The sequence below is a fragment of the Phaseolus vulgaris genome, chromosome 11 (assembly GCF_000499845.2).
Source record: "Phaseolus vulgaris cultivar G19833 chromosome 11, P. vulgaris v2.0, whole genome shotgun sequence".
In the NCBI taxonomy this organism is placed as follows: domain Eukaryota; kingdom Viridiplantae; phylum Streptophyta; class Magnoliopsida; order Fabales; family Fabaceae; genus Phaseolus; species Phaseolus vulgaris.
The window spans coordinates 21,606,838-21,614,669 of NC_023749.2; the positions used below are offsets into that span (position 1 = coordinate 21,606,838).

The 7,832-nt window shown below is 34.0% G+C and overlaps 1 long non-coding RNA gene across 3 annotated transcripts; it reads right to left on the reverse strand.

Moving 5' to 3' along the window:
* Nucleotides 1-3,896: 3,896 nt before the first annotated feature.
* Nucleotides 3,897-7,621, reverse strand: LOC137824572 (uncharacterized). 3 transcript variants are annotated; one of them, XR_011083269.1, is made up of 6 exons: nt 7,382-7,584; nt 7,230-7,276; nt 5,549-5,683; nt 4,475-4,552; nt 4,232-4,361; nt 3,897-4,130 (listed from the first exon to the last, which is right to left on the reverse strand). It is a non-coding gene; the product is annotated as an uncharacterized lncRNA (long non-coding RNA). The 3 variants fall into 3 exon arrangements; XR_011083271.1 differs by having other exon boundaries at nt 3,897-4,135; XR_011083270.1 differs by lacking the exons at nt 3,897-4,130; nt 4,232-4,361; nt 4,475-4,552 and adding exons at nt 6,595-6,726; nt 6,845-6,977 and having other exon boundaries at nt 5,504-5,683; nt 7,382-7,621.
* Between the last annotated feature and the right edge of the window lie 211 nt (nt 7,622-7,832).

Below are 7,832 nucleotides of genomic sequence, written 5' to 3' on the forward strand. Positions count from 1 at the left end.
GCAAACCTTCGCAGAAAACCACAAAAGAACTCGAACTTCCCCCAGACAGATTGCGCGCAAGCAACAAAAGACCTCACTCCACCGATTGAAAGCCAAACAAACGGTACAAAACACGAACTCACCGAACGAAACTCAAAGAAACTGCACACGACGGTTGCACCAGCACACAACCGCGCAGAAAACCTCGAAAACTTCCACGAACTCACGCTGTGGATGGGAGCACGTTTTACACGGCCCCACGGTGGGCGCCTGATGATCCTGCCTGTTGACCGGAGCGCTGGAGAATGCCTCGTCAAAGGATCGACGTGCGCACCGCTTATCGCCTTTCGTTCCTCCCTGGATCTACTTCAAGAACCTGCAAAGAAACGACACGGCGCCGCTGCGGCCGATCGCACTCCGACGCTCAAGTCAGTGACGGTATCACCAAATACTAAGAACTAGAACCGTGCAAAAACTCTCTCTCACAACAGCTCTGTCACTCGCAAGCGTAAAGTGTATGAACTGAACGTGCGAACCTCAGAAAGTTCGTTAAGAGCTCTTATATACCTGGTGATTTTCTCTCTCCTGGCAGTTACAGACTTGGACACGTGGCTCGTATCCAACTGTACACGTGCCATCATCTGGAGGCTCCCTGACTTGGCGCTGCTTCTACTCTCATTTTGGCTAAGTTACCTATGCATGGTACTGCCCAGTGCATAGCTAACTTAGGAGTGCGATCTCTACAGAAACTTGCGAGTTAGGGCCTTCATACACCTTCCCTGTGGTCTCGCCGGCCGCCTTCATAATCTGCTTCTCCTTCATCTTCGGCGATGTGCTTGTTCTGGCGATCTCCGACTGCTTGGTCGCCTGAGTCTGCATCTGGCGACTTCATCCTCAACCTGGCGATCACCTATTCTGGTAAGCTGGAGATCGGAACACGCCAACTTAACAATCAGCGACTACACGTGCCTCCCGACTTCCTTCTTAACTGCCGACCTGGCGCCTTGTCAACACGCCTACACTGTAGCAAGGTGCCACGTCATCATACCCGACCACCAGGGCGGTACAATTTCATAGATGACTCTCTACAGTAGTGATAGACATTGGTTTTCAAGAAATTAGCATGAAAAGAATTGAAACTAGTTTTTTTGTGGTAGTTGCATGCGTTTATTGTATATATTTGATAGATGAGTCTCTACGGTAGTGATAGATATTGGTTTTCAAGAAATTAGCATGAAGAAAAGACTTGAAACTAGTTTTTTTATGTTAGTTGCATGAATTTATTGTATGAGTGTCTATGGTAGTGATAGACATTGGTTTTCAAGAAATTAGCATGAAAAGACTTGAAACTAGTTTTTTTTGTGGTAGTTGCATGCATTTATTGTATATATTTGATAGATGAGTCTCTACAGTAGTGATAGATATTGGTTTTCAAGAAATTAGCATGAAATCAGATGAAACTAGTTTTTTTCTGGTAGTAGCATGCATTTATTGTATATATTTGATAGATGAGTCTGTACGGTAGTGATAGATATTGGTTTTCAAGAAATTAGCATGAAGAAAAGACTTGAAACTAGTTTTTTTGTGGTAGTTGCATGAATTTATTGTATATATTTGACACATGTGTCTTTAGATAGTTCATAACAGTGATAGACATTGATTTACAAAAAATTACCATGAAAATACTCGAAACTAGTTTATTTTTATGTAGCTGCATGAATTTATTGTAAAAATTTGATACATGAGTCTCACTAGTAGTGATAAACATTGGTTTTCAAGGAATTAGGAAGAAAAGAGTTGAAACTAGTTTTTTATTGGTAGTTGCATGAATTTGTTGATATATTTCATAGATGGACTCTCTACAGTAGTGATAGACATTGGTTTTCAAGAAATTAGCATGGAAAGAATTGAAACTAGTTTTTTTGTGGTAGTTGAATGCATTTATTGTATATATTTGATAGATGAGTGTCTACAGTAGTGATAGATATTGCTTTTCAAGAAATTAGCATGAAATCAGATGAAACTAGTTTTTTTGTGGTAGTTGCATGAATTTATAGTATATATTCGATAGATGGGTCTCTATAGTAGTGATAGATATTGGTTTTCAAGAAATTAGCATGAGAATACTTGAAGCTAGGTTTTTTGTGGTAGTTGCATGAATATATTGTATATATTTGACACATGTGTCTTTAGATAGTTTATAACAGTGATAGACATTGATTTACAAGAAATTACCATCAAAAGACTCGAAACTAGTTTTTTTTATGTAGCTCCATGAATTTATCGTATAAATTTGATAGATGAGTCTCACTAGTAGTGATAAACATTGGTTTTCAAGTAATTAGGAAGAAAAGAGTTGAAACTAGTTTTTTATTGGTAGTTGCATGAATTTGTTGATATATTTCATAGATGACTCTCTACAGTAGTGATAGACATTGGTTTTCAAGAAATTAGCATGAAAAGACTTGAAACTAGTTTTTTTTGTGGTAGTTGCATGCATTTATTGTATATATTTGATAGATGAGTCTCTACAGTAGCGATAGATATTGGTTTTCAAGAAATTAACATTAAATGAGATGAAACTAGTTTTTTTGTGGTAGTTGCATGAATTTATAGTATATATTCGATAGATGAGTCTCTATAGTAGTGATAGATATTGGTTTTCAAGAAATTAGCATGAAAATACTTGAAACTAGGTTTTTTGTGGTTGTTGCATGAATATATTGTATATATTTGACACATGTGTCTTTAGATAGTTTATAACAGTGATAGACATTGATTTACAAGAAATTACCATGAAAAGACTCGAAACTAGTTTTTTTTATGTAGCTGCATGAATTTATTGTATAAATTTGATAGATGAGTCTCAGTAGTAGTGATAAACATTGGTTTTCAAGTAATTAGGAAGAAAAGAGTTGAAACTAGGTTTTTATTGGTAGTTGCATGAATTTGTTGATATATTTCATAGATGACTCTCTACAGTAGTGATGGACATTGGTTTTCAAGAAATTAGCATGAAAAGAATTGAAATTAGTTTTTTTGTGGTAGTTGCATGCGTTTATTGTATATATTTGATAGATGAGTCTCTACGGTAGTGATAGATATTGGTTTTCAAGAAATTAGCATGAAGAAAAGACTTGAAACTAATTTTTTTGTGGTAGTTGCATGAATTTATTGTATGAGTCTCTATGGTAGTGATAGACATTGGTTTTCAAGAAATTAGCATGAAAAGACTTGAAACTAGTTTTTTTTGTGGTAGTTGCATGCATTTATTGTATATATTTGATAGATGAGTCTCTACAGTAGTGATAGATATTGGTTTTCAAGAAATTAGCATGAAATCAGATGAAACTAGCACTACAAAAAAAAATGTATATTGTGGCGGTTATTTTCGTATAAACTAGCGTTTATAACCGCCACAATATACACTTGTGGCGGTTTCCCAAACCGCCATAGAACTGGCCGCCACAAAGTTTAATGTGGCGGTTTTAGGCTACCCGCCGCAACACCCGCCACTTTAAACATAGTGTAAATAGTGGCGGTTTTTATATGTAAGTAGTGTCAGTTATAACTGTCACAATTTACATTCATTGAAAAAGATTTTGGCACCATAATATACGTAAGTAGTGTCAGTTATAAATGTCGCAATTTACATTCATTGAAGAAGATTCTGGCGCCATAATATATATAAATAGTGACATTTTTAACTGACGTAATTTTAATTCTGAATAAATAAAATTTAACCACCACTTTTTTATAATCTGTTTTATACAATTATAAAATTTAACCACCACATTTTTATAATCTGTTTTATACAATTATAAAATTTAACCACCACATTTTCATAATAAAATAAAATAATGTATAAAATTATAATCATCCATTCATTTCATTGAAAATTAAAGCACACATAATAATGTTCAAAAGTTTATATAATTTAAAATTAAAACACATAAAAAGTTCATACATTCCTAATCAAATTTAAAATTACAACAAAGTTCAAGTAACATCAGTTTGGTAATTGTTCAAGTTCCACAACTTCCCATAGTGCCTCTGATGTGTCCACCGGAAGGGGTTTTGCTTCAGAACTTGGTAGGTACCGCTTGAAATCAGTGCGCACTCTCCATCCTTTATCATAAGCCAAAGTGTGCCTATCCTTTTGAAACAGAGTGTTAATACGCAGTATACCTCTATGGACAACAATCCAAGCCCTCCTATTTCTTTAGGAGTGTAGAAAATGACAGGTGGGAACCTGATAAAAGATACAGAAGTTTGGATTATCCTTGCTGTAAACAGAAACAAAGTTGTTCTCCCACTCCAATGTTGAGATGCTTCGAGGAAGACGATTCTTCATATCCCAAAAGACATCCTCCCAAGATTGACTGAATTATACCAATTAAAATGTCAAAAAAATTAAGAACCAAACGTCAATATATAATATATTATATATTATATATTAAACTGAAGTAAAAAAAGTTAACTAAAACAAACTTACTTGGAGTGATGGTTGTGAAGCTGCTAGATGATTGTAACAAACTTACTCCCTATATAACTATACATCACCAAGTTCATCCTTTGTTTTTGAAGAGGTAACATGGAGATATCAAGAAACTTACAAGTGTAACTTTATATCACATAAGGGTAAGAATATTCCAAACAAGTGACATCCAACTTAAATAAATCAATAAATATTCAAATGAACATTATAATCCATAGAATCTGGAAGAAATGACAAACTACCATAAGTATTGTTACTTTGCTTCTTTTTCCCACTCATACGGTTACTCTGCATCATCATGATATGGGAAGGTGTCACAATCACACATGCCCACGGGAATCTAATCAATTACCACTACCTATTTTCCTACCAAATGTTACCATTTCTGTTACCAATAATTTTTTTATTGATTAAACTTTAAACATAGAACAATAATTTTTTTAAATGTGATCATCCAGAGATATAGTGCATACGAATATACAAAATTTTGTCAACAATAGAAAACCAATCAAGAAAGAAAATGCATCATACAGTTGACAAGGTACAAATTTACTGTGTAAAAGAAGTAGAATCACTATCGTTCTGAAAACCAAGAGCTATATTGTTGATGTCATCAAATCGAGGATCAAGTAAAAGGTCTCCTCTAGATTCTGCAAGAATCTACCAGTTACAGTCAAGTTAGACTTATACCTATGTGAGAAACAATCCTGTAAAGATTTTATTTTATTGAAAACCAGCAAAAGCTTATTTAAAATTTAGAAATATAGTTCAAAGATAATAAAACTAACATTTTATTTATCAATCTGAAAACCCATTATGATTTCAGATAATAATAAAATACCACAGCGCTAACAATAAAAAGAATAGAGTCATAGTTTCTAATAATCGATTATTCGTGTTGAGGCAACTTTCAAGTTAAAAATCATACAACACTACTTCTCCCAAGTATTAATATCACATTATCAACTCAATAAGATAGCTTTGCATATCCAAGGGACCCATACTATAAAGTAGATTGATCTTTAAAAAAAATGAAATGAAATGATACAAAGAAATAAGAGGTGCTCGTACCGTTGTCATACTTTTTACCATCCGGGTCTACATTCTCAACCATGAAAATATCATCAAAAATAAGTTCACCTTCTTGTCCTTCAAAGCCAATTAGTTTCAGCTATTCAAACTCCAAAGCAGAGCAACAGCCTGACACTACATGTTGAGATTAGCACTAGAATTCAAAGGAAAAGCATTATACTATTTATGCTTGATAGAAAATTCAAATGTATGAGCATTATACTAATTATGCCTAACAAAAAATTCAAATGTATGAGCAATAAAGAAGCCACAATGGCATTACTGAGATATCCAACCTCTTAACAACAGTCACAATGCGATGGCATGATTCATCTAAGAAAAATAGTAAAACATCTCAACAATTACAAATTGACAACATCACATACATTTAATCTTCCAACTTCCACACCAGTATGATAACTAATTTCTAATTACAGTTTTGAAGACAAGACATTATAGTGTACCATCACTCCAGTTTTCTCCTATCTTTCCTCTCTTAACAAATAACATATAATACAATGAAACAGTTGTTATATAGATGCATAACTTCTGAAATTGAAAAAAAATAAAAATGACGTTCTTGAATTGTTCACAGATTAGGATTATAATTCTTACTTGTTTGATGCACAGATTTTCAAAGACGTAATAAATTTGTTAACTTAGGGTACTGACTCATGCATAAGGGCGTCAAGGGATTCTACGTAAGATCAGGAAGTGGCAAAAACTCCTGACTTGGGCATCATATTATGATCCTACATTCTCCTACTAAAACACTTGTACATGTGCGTAAAAACAATATAAATGTCATTTTAAAACAAATGAAAAAATTCATAATTTTAATGTCACAACTTAAGATCCAAATTCAAACAAAAACTCATAATAGAAATTTAACAAGTCATAACTCATTTTATACTGCCTGATTATAAAATTCTATTCAGCGGTTCAACCTTTGTGATTCAAAAGAAAATGTATATAGACTATAAGATAAAACCAAAAATAAATAATCAAAAGATAGAACAGAGAGTGATTGAGTGTGTAAGACCCACCAAGAATAGGTTTCTTAAAAGAGGCCTTATTGGCAATTCGGTGACTGCGGCAGTCGCGGTTATGAAGAAAGAGAGTTCCAGTGGGGTAAGATACAGAGGTTTTTAGCTAGGCTCCTTTTGGTAGATATAAAGCTAAAATACGTAAATGTTAACTTAAAGGCAGCGCAACAATAGTCGATGGTGCACGCCATGAGCATGGTTTGCCAAACCTAATAGTTTTTTTGGTTTAAAAAGTGGAAGAAGAGGTAACCTGGACATCGATGCACCTCAAGTTGAGGATTGTGGAACCCTCTTTTGAGCATTTTCCATTCCTCGACGCGCTGGTAGCGATAGAGCCAAAGATAAAATAATTTGGAAGTTATGATTGATTTCACGGTTGCAATCTGAAAACATTAAGCAATTGCTATTATAATATAATAGAATAGTGGGAACCTTTTCCAAATCAAGAAGAGGAGCGGTAACAAAGATCAATTGCTCAGAGTGAATCAAATTAAGCAACCAATTAAAAACTTCTAAAAACATAATCAAATACGGATCAAGTAACGATTTGAATATCCAAATATTTCTAAAGGCACAATTAAAAACTGATAAAATGCTTATAGAATAGAACAATTACTCATAAATAGATTACTTACCACAAGCCATTGTGATTGAGGCCATCTAGCTCCAGAACTCCCACTACCTGAAACATGACAGCAGTACAACAATACAGAATGAATCACAGACCACAACTCATTGAGGAGCAGAGTGCAGGAAGATGGAATAGAAATTACAATAAAACCCTAACCTTATTTTTTAGAAGAACCGTAGAAGAATGAAATCAAAGGAAAAATAAATTGTAGGTGAACGAACCGCAGCTACCGAGCACGAGTACGCGTAAATTGGAAGAAGAATCGCGAGCACGAGTAGGTGTAAGCTTGTTCTTGATTTTCAGATCTCAAAGGTTTGAGGTATTTTGAACGTAGGATGGGAACGTAGGGTTTATCAAGCATTTGAAAAAGTTGGAAACGTAGGGTTTATCAAGCATTTGGGAAAGTTGGGAATGAGGGATTTTTTAAATTAAGCTTTGAGTATTTAGATAAAAATAAATTCTGCTAATAATTTTTATTTTTTTTTGAGATCTGTTTAAAAGTTTTGGAAGTGAAGGATAATTTTTTTTTTTTTAAATCTGTTTAAAAGTTTTGGAAGTTAGAGTGTGGAAATTAGTAATAAGAAAAAGTTTTGGAAATTTTTAAAAG